Source organism: Grammomys surdaster, unplaced genomic scaffold (assembly GCF_004785775.1).
Source record: "Grammomys surdaster isolate TR1022 unplaced genomic scaffold, NIH_TR_1.0 126612, whole genome shotgun sequence".
NCBI classification, from domain to species: domain Eukaryota; kingdom Metazoa; phylum Chordata; class Mammalia; order Rodentia; family Muridae; genus Grammomys; species Grammomys surdaster.
The window spans coordinates 543,630-544,345 of record NW_021621401.1 but is presented as its reverse complement, the minus strand read 5'-3'; positions in this window follow the sequence as shown (position 1 = coordinate 544,345).

The window sequence follows — 716 nt, the reverse complement described above, 5'->3', positions numbered from 1 at the left end:
GGTTGGTCTTGAACTCTTGAACCTTCCGCTTTCTTCTTCTGTGCTATAATTACAGCTGTGTATCACCACGCCAGGGCTCTTAGTTTCATTTTCAGTCTTGGTTTGATAAAACATCTTAACAAAAGAAACTTGAGGGAGAAAGTGTTTATTCTAGCTCCCAGTTCAAGGTACATTCATCACTGTAAGGAAGACATGGAGGTAGGGGTGTGAGGCAAGTCATCATATAATGGTCACAGCCTAGGGACAGAGAGCCATAAACGAACGCAGCTCAGTTTTCTCTCCTCGTTACAGAGTTCAGGAGCCCAGCCGGGGAATGATGCCCCAGATGGTTGATGCTTCTTCCCACCTAAATCAATGTAATTTAAGCTAATTCCCCACTGGAGACCAGAGGCCCTTTTCTCAGGTGATTCTGTCAGGATAGAAATCAACACTGTCACATTCCACTTATTCTGGACAGGGGAGCCCAACCCAGTGCCTCCTGCATGTTAGACCAGCACTATACCAGCCGGGCCACAGTCTGCTCTGCTCTCCCTGTCTCTAATTAGCATTTTTGTCTGGGCTAATGGTATATATCACCACATGTCCATATTGTCTATTTGCATATCTTTTTTGGTGAGTGTGCAAATGTTTTTTTTTACTTTTTAAAAATTGCTTCCTGAGTGTTACATAATATACATCTTGAATCCAAGTATTCTAAACATTTAGATGTTCTATGG